The 14,747-nt window shown below is 43.0% G+C and overlaps 1 non-coding gene across 1 annotated transcript; it reads right to left on the bottom strand.

Annotated features, from left to right (window-relative positions):
• Positions 1 to 7,403: 7,403 nt before the first annotated feature.
• LOC123458303 lies at positions 7,404 to 7,508 on the bottom strand. Its single transcript, XR_006635590.1, has one exon. It is a non-coding gene; the product is annotated as a U6 spliceosomal RNA (small nuclear RNA).
• Positions 7,509 to 14,747: the final 7,239 nt, after the last annotated feature.

Below are 14,747 nucleotides of genomic sequence, written 5' to 3'. Positions count from 1 at the left end.
TTAGGCTTTATATGCAAGTGTCTTTAACCACTGGGTAATCTCTCCAGTCCTATCCTTTCTTTATCTTGAATTATTTTACCTCTCTTAAGTCTGTTACTCAAGTTGCCTCCAGTATTAGGAGTTTCCTTTGAATACGAATCTTCTAGCTCTTGACAAACCTTGCTTGCTCTACTTCTTCATTGCCTGTCCCTTTTCAAGTCACTTGGTTTGGTTTCTCATGCTCCCAATCTATAGAATGGTAACTATTTCTGAGTATTTAAGTCATATAAGATCACCTCTGCTGCACTTGGTGCATGTCATTGAATATCTTTAATGTGCTACATCCACATTCTCCTGGGCATCTTCACCTTTACACTTCTTCTGCAGGCCTGTTGTGGAAGGGTATTCTCTTATCTTATTGTCTTCTAAATTTTAGCATGGCTCAATTTTCTTCTCATTCTGCATATTCTCTGTGACTCAGCGAATCCATCCACTTTGATGGTTTAAATTGCCCCCACTTTGCTGATTATGATTCCCAAATCTCAGGCCTTTTCCCTTACTTCCAGATCTTTCTGTGAAATGACTCGTTAAAACTTTATACTAGGGTACTACTTAACTTCTCAAACTTATTTTTTTTATTATTTTATTTATTTATTTGAGAGCGAGAGCGAGAGAGAAGGCGAGAGCGAGAGCGAACGAGAGAGAGAGAGAGAGAGAGAGAGAGAGAGAGAGAGAGAGATTGAGAATGGGCACACCAGGGTCCCTAGCCACTGTAAACGAACTCCAGATGCACACACCACCTTATGCATCTGGCTTACATGGGTACTGGGGAATTGAGCCTCAAACTGGGGTACTTAGGCTTCACAGGCAAGGGCTTAATCGCTAAGCCAGCTCTGCAGCCCCCCACTCCTCAAACTTAATATGACTAAGCCAGACTTGTCATCTTTGGTGAAACACAATCCTCTGAGCATGATATGGCTGTTGCCTTTTGAACTCTCAGCTGCTGTGATTATCCATGCCGGACCTAAACAAAGATTCAGCCCTTTAACATTCTTTTATGGGGAGAAGAGGGGCTTACAAAACTCCCACATAGGTAGTTAATATTTGCTAGGGGGACTAACTCAAGGCCCTGTCCCTCCCTGAAGATCTCTGGGCAGTTAAATGTTGTTGGATGGGGACCGGGGTGTGGGGGAGACTCATGAGGCACCCTCTCCTCCTTTAGGATATATAAGTGATTAACTGATTCTGGGACTGACATTCCCCTCCCACCTAGTAGTGTAGCTTCTTACAAATTGTCCATGCTTCTGTAAGTAACTTCTCTCTTATGCTCCTGTAAGTAACCTTAATTAAATTCATTTGTTTACAAAGCTAGACTCGAGTGGAATTGTTTCTTTGGTCTGTTTTTGTGCCCTATCTGGAATGGATAAGCTTTTGTTCATCCCTTAGACAAAGTTCACACATCATCTTGCCTAATAAACTTTATTTCTCCTGACATCGTCAGATAGGTTTGTGGCCTCATCATCTACTAATCACTTAAAGAAGACACTCAAGGCCATCCTTCACACTTCCCATTCTTCCTTTCTCTTCATTCAGTCCACCATCAAATGCAGTTAACTGGTTTTACCTCCCACATAGTTCTCAATTCTACTCTTGCCTCTTTATTGAAAAAGATACCTCTTCAGTGTTGGCCCCATTACTTGTCTGTTAATTACAATGGTGAACTCCTCATCACTCTCTCTGCTTCAATTTATTTTATTTTATTTATTTGAGAGCAACACAGAGAGAAAGAGGCAGAGACAGAGAGAGAAAGAGAATGGGTGCCCCAGGGCCTCCAGACACTGCAAATGAACTCCAGATGCGTTCTGCTTCAATTTTTGACCTTGTCCAATGTACCCACTGCTCAAACAGCAGTTGTTACATACTGATAATCAAATTTGACAACGACATGTCTTTGACTGAATTCCATGGCTCCCCAGATTTTATTGGCAGGTGAAGTGACTGAACATTTATGTGGCATGAGATGACATTTTTTCCTGAGGAGCAACCTTGTTGTCTGCTTTGAATGTTTGCCCTCCAGAATTCATGCCTTTGATACTTAATCCACAAATTCATATATTACTGGTATTTAGACATGGGATATTTGGGGAGTGGTGGATCACAAGACATTTGTCTTCAGGAATTGATTAATTCACACATAGAATTGTAGATTGAGGGTTATGGTTAGAGCGGCTTTACTATAAATATGAACTCTCTCTGGCTTGCTTGCTTTCTATCTCATCACGTAGTGTCTTTTGCTATGTTATAATCTTAAAGGAAAGCCCCAACCATATGCTAGGCAGATGCTTAGAGCGTGCAAGCGTCGTTCAGTCTGTGGTATTCAGTATCATAATATGCAATGGAGTAGGACATTCTGCTTGCTTTCCTGTGTTTATTTCCAAACTGTTCATTCCTCAGCAAGAGTTTTTTTTTTTGTATCCTATGCATGACATACTATTTATCAACACTCACATATACACACTACTTTGCCAGTCTAATTCTTTAAATTGGATGGCATTTCTTTATTCTATCACAATTCTGTGCCATTTAAGAACAGTTAATGGCATCTGGCTACCAGTTGCTAAGATGTTGTAGGGATTCTTTAATATTTGTTGAACCAGTGAATGGGTGAATAAACATATTATCTAGGGAATTCAGGCTCCAAGATTTGCCTGTAGATTGGGCCTCTCTGTAGCCTGAGCTCAGAGCTTGAAAGGTGTCTTATGAACTGTGCCTACAAATCTTAGATTGCCTGTCACTATTCCTATATGTTCCATCTTGTCATCATTTTCAGCTTGTTTTGTCACTTTTCTGGCATTGGAATCTAGACATATTTCTACATAGATCCACATGTAGGAAATCATATAAGTCATTTGTGATTCTAGAGTTATTTCTATAAAATTAAAATGGGCATAAATAACAATGTGTCCAATTTTCTTTTGATTTCCCAAATCTACTTACACCTGTTTTCATTGACTTAGAGATCAAGAATGAAGAGAGATTCTTTCTACATCATGAAAAAGAGGTTCTTGAATCAGGAGGATATGGATCACAAAGCAGTGGTCACTGTGAGCTTTGCTTCTTCTGGGCATCCCCAGAGCACTGCATTGAGAAGGGAGAGACTTCTATCTGCTCCAGTTCATGCACTATGCACCTCGCCAGAGCTCTGCACTGGGATGGGAGAGACTTCCATCTGCTCCTGTCCTGCACCATGCACCTCCCTAGAGCACTGCACTGGGATGGGAGAGACTTCCATCTGCTCCTGACCTGCACCATACACCTCCCCAGACCTCTGCACTGGGATGGGAGAGACTTCCATCTTCTCCAGACTTGTACCATGCACCCCCAGAGCACTGCACTGGGATGGGAGAGACTTCCATTTGCTCCTGTCCTGCATCATACACTTCCCTGAGCACTGCACATGGATGGGAGTGACTTCCATCTGCTCCTGTTCCTGCACCATAAACCTCCCCACAGCACTGCACATGGATGGGAGAGACTTCCATCTGCTCCTGTTCTGCACCATACACCTCCCCAGAGCACTGCACTGGGATGGGAGAGGCTTCCATCTGCTCCTGTTCCTGCACCATACACTTCCTTGAGCACTGCACTGTGATGGGAGAGTCTTCTATCTGCTCCTCTTTTGCACCATGCACCTCCCCAGACCTCTGCACTGGGATGGGAGAGACTTCCATCTTCTCCAGACTTGCACCATGTACCCCCCACCCCCCAGAGCACTGCACTGTGATGGGAGAGACTTCCATCTGGTCTTGTACTGCACCATACTCCTCCTCACAGCACTGCACTGGGAAGTGAGAGACTTCCATTTGCTCCTGTTCCTGCACCATGCACCTCCCCAGAGCACTGCACTGTGATGGGAGAGACTTCCATCTGGTCTTGTACTGCACCATACTCCTCCTCACAGCACTGCACTGGGAAGTGAGAGACTTCCATTTGCTCCTGTTCCTGCACCATGCACCTCCCCAGAGCACTGCACAGGGATGGGAGAGACTTCCATCTGCTCCTGTCCTGCATCATACACCTCCCCAGGGCACTGCACTGGGATGGGAGAGTCTTCTATCTGCTCCTCTTTTGCACCATGCACCTCCCCAGAAACTGCCACACCCACCCTGCCATCCTGGACCCTTTCTGCCCTTCTGAACATATGAACACTTCAGAGCAAGGTTATATGTGTATTCTACTCTTAGAGTGCATGGATTCAGTTGCATTGTTGCATACTCTCTCCATCGTTCCCTGCAACAGGAAATTCCATCAGTGAATTAGTGGCAAGATTTCAGATCAGGGAGTGGGAAATATATGGAGGAGGTAGATCTTTTGTTTATTAATGTCTTCAGACTATGTTATGAGACAATTGCTTACTTTGTGTATTTGTCGTGACAGGGAGACATTTATCTTTTAGCAGGAAGTTTTAAAAGTTTTCAGATTTCCTGTATATATTTTAGTGGTTTCTTTTTCAATCATGAAGACTTTTCTTTCTTTCTTTCTTTCTTTCTTTCTTTCTTTCTTTCTTTCTTTCTTTCTTTCTTTCTTTCTTTCTTTCTTTGTTCCTGGAACTTGCAGATGTAGGTGCTACCATGCTTAAGAAACACTTTTAAACTCAGAAAGACAGTGTGTGAAGACAGGGTCAGCAGGGACACTGGCCAACCATAGGCAGGGGCAGAGTCTACTTCCCTTTCATTTGCTGTGGAAATATCAACTATGACCACATCTTTCAGATCAAAGAGTGCCTTGATATGGAATCCAGAAGCCACCCATAGAAGTTTCCATGTGTGCCTAGTAAGACAACCAAAGTGTCACTATGACCTGTCCAAACATTTTCTCCTACTTTTGGGACTTGTATGGAAAATTCCATAACGGTACATTCTATGGTACATTCTAGAGGATTTTAAAGCCAGCTTTCCTTTGATATTTGGTACAATATAAAGGAATTAGAAAAATACTATTGGAGGTCTCATGGGGGGAGGCAATGGGCAGATGAACAGTGTTACAGATACATAAGACTCTGTGCTTCAGTGGCGATGGGGTGGGAGGTTTGAGAGATACATTTCCCCCTTCCTACACATCATAATTTACCCCATTCTTCTCAAGGAGTACCAGAAACCTTCAACATGACAGTATATTTAATCTAAGAATACACGATTCTGCTTTTTATAAAAGTATATTTTTATTTATCTATTTGAGAGAGAAAGCAGTAGAGAGAGAGAATGGACACGCCATGACCTCTAGCCACTGCAAACAAACTCTAGCTGCCTGTGCCCCCTTGTGCATCTGGCTTACATGGGTCTTGGAGAGTAGAACCAGGGTCCCTTGGCTTTGCAGGCAAATTTCTTAACTACTATGCCATCTCTTCAGGTCCATGATTCTGCTTTTTTTGTTGTTGTTGTCATTTTTTTTTTTTTTTTTGGTTTTTCGAGGTAGGGTCTCACTCTGGCTCAGGCTGACCTGGAATTCACTATGTAGTCTCAGGGTGGCCTCGAACTCTCAGCGATCCTCCTACCTCTGCCTCCCGAGTGCTGGGATTAAAGGCATGCGCCACCACACCCAGCCATGATTCTGCTTTTAATGTTAGGAAGTTATGATCTTGAGCAGAGGATAATCTGGTAAAAGTTTCAAACATGGATGAATCATCAATGATAAACCACCATATCCCTCACTTACGAGGCTTTTATGTTCTACAGTCAATTATTAAACTCCCCAACTTACCTTATGGACAACTATAATATCAACCACAGATTTTATCCAAGAACTGAAATATAAAGGAAGTTAGGATCATTCTAATTTCTAGGTAAAAGTGCAAAAATTTTAAATAAAATGTTATCAGAAAGTGAGACTAGTTGATAATCAGCTGAGGGCATCCTCAAGAGAGGTGGGAAAGGAAAAAAACATGGTTAGAAAGCCATAAAGACAAGCTGTGCTCACTTCATTATTTAGAGATCCAAATCCAGAAATGAAGAATAGAAGCTGAGGGGGGATGTGAATGTGTGATTAGAATACTAGATGGAGCTGGGCATGGTGGAGCCAACCTGTAATCATGGCACTTGGAAGGCTGATTTAGGAGGCTCTTGAGTTTGAAGCCAGCTATGGCTATGTTGTGAGACTCTGACTAAAACAAAACAAACAAAAAACAAAGGAAAACCAGTCATAGCATGTAAAAACAAGTAAACTTGAAAGCCTTCTGTGTTGCTGTCTACTCACTTACGTGGAAGCAAAAGTGAGATAAAGTAGTGTTGAGTCAGGTTCACATTGCTGGTAGAAATCACTCGACCAAGGGCAGCTTGTGGGAAAAAAGAGGTTTATTTTGGCTTTCAGGCTCGAGGGGAAGCTCTGTGGTGGCAGGGGAAAATGATGGCATGAGCAGAGGGTGGACATCACCCCCTGGCCCACATAAGGTGGACAATAGCCATAGGAGACTGTGCCAAACACTGGCATGGGGAAACTGTCTATAATACCCATAAGCCCAACCCCAACAATACACTACCTCCAGAAGGCATTAATTCCCAAATCTCCATCAGCTTGGAACCTAGCATTCAGAACATCCAAGTACATGGTGGGGCGGTGGGGGGGGGGCAACTGAATCAAACCACCACAAGTAGTTAAGTAAGAAAATGAAGAAAAAGTTCTTTAAGAGTTGATGGGGGAACACTGTTAAGTAATCAAAAGACCTGCCATCTTGTCCAGCTCAAGCACACCTCATGTGTGGGGCTGTTAAGAAGTTACTTCTCTAAGAAATGAGGGGATAGTTGTAGAACTGCTATTTCTAATTTTTAATATGCCTTGGAACAACTTGCAGGTTTTACAGAAATGTGGACCTGAATCTAGCAGGTCTGGGGCTGGCTTGAGGCTTAGCATTTCTTATAAGTTATTAGGCCATACAAGTGCTGCATCACTGAAGGTCACATTGTGTCAGCCAAACCTCATACTTCTGTGACAAAACACTCAAGAAAAGCAACTGGGTAGGACAGACTTATCTTGGCTTGCAGTTTGAGGGGGTTCAGCGCACAGTCACTTGATTGATTGTTTTTGGGGCCATGGTGAGGCTGAACATCATGGTGAAGAACATTGGCAGAACAGAGCAGCTCATCTCATAGTGGGCAGGAAGCAGAGAGACAGGAAGGGCCAGGAATAAGATGAAACCCTCCAGGGTATAGCCTGAGTGACCTACTCCTCAACCTCCAAATGGTCCTTCATCTATGAATTCATGAATGGATTAACACACTAATGGAATTAGCATCCTTATGACCCAATCACCTCTCAAGAGCACCATCTGGGGACCAGTATGAGGACATGAGCCTTTTGGGAGGACATGTCATAGCTAACAGTTTATAGTAATGAGGAGATAGATGATTTTTCTTTTCTTTTCTTTTTCTTTTAATATGGAACACTTCATGAATTTGTGTGTCATCCTTGCTCAGGGCCCATGCTAATCTTCTCCAAAGCCTTCCAATTTTAGCGTATGTGCTGCTGAAGTGAGCCTGATCTAATGCTTTCTGTGCCTCTTCCAGTTCACTTGCACCTGGTCTCATAAACAAGCAGTTAAAACATTGTGTTTAAGCAATTGCAAGTATGATTATAATAAGTCAGAAAAAAAATTAAGAGACGTGGGTGCTCAGTGGGACAGTTTGGCTCCATGAGTCCATGTCTCCATAAGAGAGACAGAGCTAAGCCAAAGGTGGTGCACGCCTTTCATACCAGCACTTAGGAGGCAGAGAGAGGTAGCAGGACCTCTGTGAGTTTGACGTTACCCTGAGACAATATAGTGAATTCCAGGTCAGCCTGGGCTACAGTGAGACCCTACCTTGAAACCCGCCCCTCCCCTCCGACAAAAAAAAAAAAAAAATCAAGGAGCAAGTCTCTGCCCAGAGGATGCGATCATGGAGAGACAGGCTCCAGGACGATGAGCAGGAGCACTGTGAGAGTAAAGACACTGAATTGAACATCCCTTGTACAGAAAGGAACAAAAGGTGCCAGGACACTGTTAGCCCTCAGTCAGTTCTCTCTGGCTATTTCTGGATTCCTTTGGAGGACACATTGTCCCCATGGTCATTGGAAATGATGTGGAAGACCCAACAAGATGAGCACTCAAATTACCAGCAAATCCATTTTATTCAATGGAACCATTGACTTTAACTTCATAGCAATAATGGTGTGTGTGTGTGTGTGTGTGTGTGTGTGTGTGTGTGTGTGTGCACATGTGTGCATATGTGTGTGGAGGCCAGAGTATAACTTCAGGTGTTATTCCTCTGGCATGTCATCTACCTCTTTTTGAGGCAAGATCTCTCATTGGCCTAGAGCTCGTCACCAACTAGACTGCTAGCTAGCCAGTGAGCACCAGTGACCCACCTGTCTCTGCCACCTCAGTGCTGGGATTACAGGTACGCATCACCATGCATATTATGTGGATACTGGGAATTGAACTCAGGTCCTCATTATTTCAAGGAAAGTATTTTACTAAGCTATCTCTCCAGCCCTTGGTAACAATAGTTTAGTAAGCCATTTGATATTAAGAAAAAAATTATGTGACAGGCATTGTTATCCAATGCAATGCAGGAGGAAATCAGGTTATGTAGGCTGAGATCAGCTAGCAAGTTAGTGTTGGAGGTAAGATAAGAGATTAAAAAGCCATATGGGGAGCTGGAGAGATTGCTTAGTGGTTAAGGTGCTTGCCTGAGAAGCCAAAGGACCCAGGTTTTATTCCCTAGTACCCACGTAAGCCAGATGTACAAGGGGACACAGGTGTCTGGAGTTCGTTTGCAGTGGCTAAAGGCCATGGTGCGCCCTTTCTTTCTCTGTCTGTCTATGCTCTGTCTTCCTCTGTGCTTGCAAATAAATAAAGCAAAATAAATTTAAAAAGCCATATGGAACCCTTCTTCCTGCTTCTTTGTTAGCTAATTTGCATATATGTATTTGAAAAGAAAGTGAATCTGAGCAGAAATACCTTGTGGGGGTGGATAATGTTGTGCCCCAAAGTCCTAGATTGTTAAAAAAAATTCAGTACCATATAAAGGATACTTCCCATTGAACTGTTGGTCAGTGAGGCCCTTTAGCTCTCTAAAACAATACAGCTTATTTCCATGACTGTTAGTTGCTCACAGAACTGGATGGTGAATCGCTATTGCTGAAGACACCACATGCTTTGGTTGTAGGACATGAGGAATCAAGCAAAAGCTTAGCTGGATGCCTCCTCCTGTTTTCTGGTGGTCATAGTGTTGGAAAGTGCTAAACAGCCTGCTGGGGAGAATAGTCATCAGTGCTTTTAAGCAGCAGGGGCCAGGGGACAGGCAAGCTATACAACTAACTCGTAAGCTGGGTAAGGTGTGCTACTAGTGCAATAGACCTCAGATTGGATTTGAGGCCCACTCCACGGGAGGGAACTCATGCCTGATATTGAAAATGTCGTTTAAAAAAACACCCACACAATGGTTGCTGGGAAGGTCATAAGTCATATTGGGGAAGCTCCTACTGTTGCTTGACTACATGGTTATATTATGCCCACAAAATTATTCTCTAAACACTTATGTTTAGCCATACGTTAACAGTGCTCTCACTTTTGGTTAGAGAAGTTTCTCATTTTAGATGGCAGTGTCTGCTGGGGAGACCCAAAACTTGTCAAAGTGCTGAGATGTGACATTTGAGTATTCAGCACTAAATAAGACATCTCTATTACACCCTCTCTCCAAGGGTTCAAGAACTATAGCCGAAGAGGTGGAAGAAAGAGCATAAGAGTCAAAGGATGGCGAGGAGCACTCTGGAGCACTTCCTTCCAGATACGGAGCCCTCATTGTCTTCATGATCTCACCATGGCTGTCATTACCTGCACAAGACCTGCATAGTCTTGGGTCCATCAAGAGGTTATTGTAGATGATGGAGGGGGGAGAAAAGAAAGAAGACAGAATGGTAAATAGAAGAGGGAATAGGGAAAAAGAAGGTGATCAGTGGGGGGAGGTAGGGAAAGGGGATTCAGGGAGGGTGGAGGGAGGGATTATGTAAATATTTATAGAGAGATTTTTATTTCAAATTAAAAGATTTCCTTGAGAGAAAAGCAATGCTTGCCAAGCACTAAGAATTTTTAAAGAAAGCGCTCCGTCCTGCCGGTAGCGTTCCCTCGCATGCTGCCCACGCAGCACACATCGGCACATTGCGCTGTCGTGCGTACTCGTGCCTTTTCTGTCGATACGGGTGTGTCATGATCACATGGTTTGTATGCAGATGGCTTAGAAAACAAGTGGTCTGACAGTGAGTGCTGGGTGCAGGTTCTGCAGCACTTACACTTTCTTCTTTGCAGACGGATTTTATTTTTCTCCCTCTTGGAATCTATGCTTTTCAGCAGGGGCCCGCTTTCAGCCTGCATCCTGGGCACTGAATCTTGCTTGGACTAAGCTAATCAAGACCTGCCACATGGTTGTTGAGATGAGATGTGATGACACTCTCACTTTTAGGGCACGAAGAGAATTGCCTTTACTTTTTAGAAGGCATGCGTTATAAAAATCCTACTGTTTCTGTCTCTAGACTTTGTCTGTAGTGGGTGTCTGGAGCAGTGGTAACATCATGGGGGCATGAACACAAGACATTTGATACAGTGAGTACAGCAAAGAGAAAAAGGAGGAAGAAACCTCAGACCTTAATACTGTCCCAAGGGACTTAACCAATCAGGATCTTCCTTCTGACTACAGCTAGGGTTTATTTTATTTGCAACCAGAAACAGTCCAATAATTCAGGGTGACCGGGATTCATTCTGTGGGAACTGGCACAAAACAACCAGGATTGGAATCTCAACTGTATCGCCAGCTATCTTTGTAACCTTGGAAATGTTATTTTCTCTCTAAGAGGCTATTTCCTTACAAAAATGGGGATAGTAAAATACCTGTTTCACAAGATGGAAGCTCTAGCATAAAGATAGCTGAAAATGTTATTATTACTGTTATATTTGTTAATATTATGTGATATGTAAGAATCATAACCCTGAAATCAGGCTTCATGAGCAATCTGCAGTGAGAAGGATTAAAGTTTTACCATGTTTCCAGGAAAATCACCTTATCCTGAGGCATTTGTCTCCTCTTTCCCTTAAGGACACATGTGCAAAAGCCAGGCTGGCTATAGTTTGAGGTGGAAGAGTTCTTTAATGGGATATAAGAGTAACATCTAATGATAAATGAGAGAGGGTTCATCAAGCTGCCTTTGGGGCTAACATTCAGTGACAATCTTTCCAGCATTCTAGTGGGCCACAACAAGAGCCAGGTCATATTTATTTATATAAGGTTATACTCACATCCTCCTCCTGCACCTCTATCCCACTAAGGGCCCTCCGCAGTGGGGTTATTGGCATTCACTGTGGGATCATGAAGGCCTCAGTCATTCTCTGGAGTTGGGGGTGGGGGAGGTGTGTGACAACCATGTTTCAGGATACTCCTACCCACCCTGTGGCTCTTAAAATTCTTCTGTACCCTCTTCTGCAATGTTCTATGAGCCTTAGAGGGTGTGTAAGAAGTCTTATCTGGTGTTGAGCTCTCTGTGGCCTCTGGAATTATGCTTTGAAGAGTTTTGAGTGACCACAGTGTCTGTTGCTATCTCTCTGCAGCTGGTTGTCAGGTGAGCAGTGAGAGCAGTATTTGTGTTGAAATTGCTTCTTCTTCTGCACTACCTCCCAGGCCCTGGCAGATATTGTATAGAGGTAATACATCTTGCAGGAGGCACTTGACTATCTTTTCTTGTCATATTATGGATCTCGGATCTCCCTACTATGCTCTCCTATCTGTAAAGTCAAATAGATTCTCTAACCAAAGGTGAGAACAGTTTGAATTAAAGGAGGTAAGCATCGTTATTTGAGAGATTTGCTAATGCGTATACCCACTCTTCTTAGCCAAAGAGCAGTGGGAGCTTCTCTCTGGAGTGTCCTATCCATAGGATTCTGCCTTGGTTTCCAGTACTGGCAATTAGTTCTCTCCTACTGTTCTTTGCATAGGCCGTGTGCTACTATTGCACAGGAGTGAACTTCTTGCCTGGCTGGTTGATTTTGTTACTTGCAGGATCTCTTACTTGTTCATACTGTTGGTGACCATTATCCCCCAGGAATTCTCATATCCAGTGCCATGAGGACTAGCCAGGAGGGAACTGACTTCCCTCTCAGTTCCAGCGTGGTCTCTCAATGTCCTGTAACAACAGCCTTGGTGTCTTCAGCACTAGTGTCTTACCTTTTAGCTCTGGTGGGTAACTGATTGGTTTGGCAATGACCTACACTGTTTTGAGGACCTCATGGGTTTCCCTGACCAACAACTCACTCACTGTGTGGGGATGGGTAACCCAATTCTGCCACTGGGATTTAACAGCCAGAGCCCATGGCTTTAGGACTAAGCTTTCTACAGGGCACTGTTGCATGAGCATCAGAAGTATTGTTGTAGAACCAGGATGAGACTAGAGAAAGTGGAAACAGGGAGGGATGAGAAGACAGATAACGTCTGTCTCTGAAGTATGGAAAAGAAATCAATCTAAAAAGTTAACCTGCACAGTCAATGATAGTGCTGTGTCCAAGCAGAGCATTGTAAAGGCCCTTCATCTGTCCCATAGTATTCCTGATGACTTAACTTGGGCTGTTGTGAGTTGTTATTTGTAAACTGTGTAACTTGTAAACACTGAAGATTATTTTTCGCTGGCTTGTTTGTAATTAGTTTTAACCTTTTAAAAGTATAATCAATGAGGTGAGAGTGGTTGGGAAAATTTCCCAATACACCTCATGTAAAGTCAAATTTTACATTCTTCTTTGAAATAATATTCTCTCTACATGTTTTTTTTTCCTCTGGAATTTTCTATTAATTTTGGCTGCCAAAGTCAGGCAGACAGAAAATAGGAAGACACTTTTATTTTTCTGCTCTTGTAGTAGAAACCTCAGCAGCAGACAGTAACTGCTACAGGTCTGTGAAATAACCTCAGGATTTGTTTTTCAAAGTTTTGGAGGCTGGGGAGCCAATGAGCAGGATTCTTGCATAGTTGGGTTTTGGTCTGGGCCCTTTTTCATGTTATATACTGCCACTTTATCAGTGTATGCTCAGAAGGGATTCATATGTTTTTGTTTATTTTATTTTTATTTTTTTTGAGGTAGGGTATCACTCTAGCCTAGGTTGACCTGGAATTCACAGTGTAGTCTCAGGATGGTCTCGAACTCTTGGTGATCTTCCTACCTCTGTTTCCTAAGTACTGGTATTAAAGGTGTGTGCCAGCACTCCTGGCTGGGATTCTTTATTTCAATATTTTTATTTATTTGCAAGCTGAGAAAGATAGAAGAGACACAGAGAGAATGGGTGTGTCAAGGCCTTAGGCCACTATAAATGAACTCCAGTTGCATGTGCTTTGTGCATCTGGTGTTATGTGGGTACTGGGGACTCAATCCTGACTTAAACCTGGGTTTTTAGGTCTTGCAGGCAAGTGCCTTAATGGTTGAGCCACCTCTCCAGCCTGGGATTCTTTATATAAAGACACAAATTCCATCTGTGAGGGTCACAACTATTTCTCTCCCAAAGGACTCACCTTAAAATATCACCACGTTGGGGCTTAGCATTTCCGTGTATGACTTTGGAAAGACAAGCATTCAGAGCAGTTCAGCCACTTCCTAAGTACCCTCCAGCCACTGTACGTCTTGCTTGGTTTATAGCTATAGCCAGGTCACCTCCCTTTTTGTTGTAAGCATAAAGGCTAAAGCAACTCTGTTGTGTATGCATTAGTGGGGGAAATGCTGAATATAAAGAAGTGACTCTGGTGAATGTGACAACTGGGGCAACTTTCTCCTAGCTGTGGGAGAAACTCTGGAAAGGATGCTATGGGGCTTGGACTGCATAAGGAGGAGGAACCCATGGGACCCCTGCTTGGCCCATTTCCATCTCAGAGCTTACTAATTTTTATAAGAGGGCAAGAAAGGAGGAGCCGAGCTCATGGGCATCTGTCTGGAGTGATATTTCCAAATTGGTCTTTCTCCTCTAGAGATTCAGTTTCAAATTTAATTATCCAGATAATGATAGTAAATTACCAAACCTAATTGATGAATGCTAAAGTGTGTCGACTATACAAAACACTATTCATAATTTCTAGGGAAGTTAATGTCTGATTTAACATTGAAGAATAATTTAGGAAAATATTTTCACAGTAATAATAACAATAGTAATAATAAGGTTTTTTTTTTTTTTTGAGTAGTTTGGACTGTAGTCTTTGCATGGCCTGGAACATTGCCTTTGGGGGAGCATCTCATATAGTCTGTAGTTTTCCACTTAGCAGGGAAAAAAATCATCTCCTTTAGCCAGAGGCATTCCTGAAGGAAGAAGGCCAGTGAGAGCTGCAAGTGTGTCTTTGCAGTCCAGCAGATAAGACAGAAGTAAATAGCATTTATCATTCAGGAAGATATATGCTGGGATTGGGAGCTATTGAGGGAGTATGGATCATGGGTTGGACAGAGGGATGTAATTTAAACACTATGAAGCTGTTATTTAAAAAAGCAAAAGGTAAACACCTACATTATATTTCCTCCCTACCTGTGGTGGTTTGATTCTGGTGTCCCCCATAAGCTTAGGTGTTCTGAATGCTAGGTTCCCAGCTGATAGAGATTTGGGAATTAACGCCTCCTGGAGGGAGTATATTGTTGGGAGTGGGCTTATGGGTGTCATAGTCAGTTTCCCCTTGTCAGTGTTAGGCCCACCCTCCTGTTTGCTGTGGTCCACCTTCTGTTGGCC

Source organism: Jaculus jaculus, chromosome 1, assembly GCF_020740685.1.
Source record: "Jaculus jaculus isolate mJacJac1 chromosome 1, mJacJac1.mat.Y.cur, whole genome shotgun sequence".
NCBI lineage: Eukaryota > Metazoa > Chordata > Mammalia > Rodentia > Dipodidae > Jaculus > Jaculus jaculus.
This window is presented reverse-complemented; position numbering and strand designations above follow the sequence as displayed.